This window comes from Chenopodium album, chromosome 1 (assembly GCF_948465745.1).
Source record: "Chenopodium album chromosome 1, dcCheAlbu1.1, whole genome shotgun sequence".
In the NCBI taxonomy this organism is placed as follows: Eukaryota; Viridiplantae; Streptophyta; class Magnoliopsida; order Caryophyllales; family Amaranthaceae; genus Chenopodium; species Chenopodium album.
The window spans coordinates 49,111,595-49,112,364 of record NC_137834.1 but is presented as its reverse complement, the minus strand read 5'-3'; the positions used below and the strand labels follow the sequence as shown (position 1 = coordinate 49,112,364).

At 46.4% G+C, this 770-nt stretch overlaps 1 pseudogene; it reads left to right on the top strand.

Moving 5' to 3' along the window:
* Window positions 1–382: 382 nt before the first annotated feature.
* On the top strand, window positions 383–481 carry LOC145566063 (small nucleolar RNA R71; annotated as a pseudogene).
* The last annotated feature ends 289 nt before the right edge of the window (window positions 482–770 follow it).

The window sequence follows — 770 nt, the reverse complement described above, 5'->3', positions numbered from 1 at the left end:
ATGTGAAGAGGGAGGGGGTTGAGAGTTAGAAAGAGTACCTCTCCCCTTAAATTGGGAGGGAAGATTCGAAGCTTGGGAAGGAGAAGAAGTGTTCTCCAACTTGGCTTTGATTGCAGTCATCTCCTTTCCCAAGTTTGTCATTTGAGAGGAAAGGTTGTTGATCGCATTTAGATGGTCCACCGAGTACAATGAAGGTTGCTTGCTTGAAGAGTCTCTCTCCCCATCTTGCCAATCTCTATAGTACGTCACCACGTCCTCAATGATGTCCACCACTTCTTCTTCGGTCTTGTTCATGATAGGACCCCCGACCCTCCCATCAAGGCATGACTTGCCTTGGGGACTTAAACCGCCATAGAAGATTTGGACCACTTGGTATGTTGGGATTCCGTGGTGAGGGCACTCCCTTTGATAATCTTTGTATCTCTCCCATGCTTCGTAAAGGCTTTCATTTGGCCTTTGCTTGAACCCCTGAATCAAGGCTCTTGCCTCCGCCGTCTTCTTTTGAGGGTAGAAGCGGGACAAGAAGGCCTTTGTAACATCATCCCATGTTCTCAAGGAGTTGGGCTTCACTTCTTTATCTAGCCACTCTAAGGATCTTCCTATGAGAGAGAAGGGGAACAACTTGAGGCGTATGAACTCTTGAGAAACTCCGTTGACTTTGATGGTGTTGCTATATTTTTCAAATTCTTTAAGATGGTTCAACGGGCTCTCATTCTTAGCCCCACTATATTGCCTCCTCTCAATTAAGGTGATCATGGTCGACCGAATCT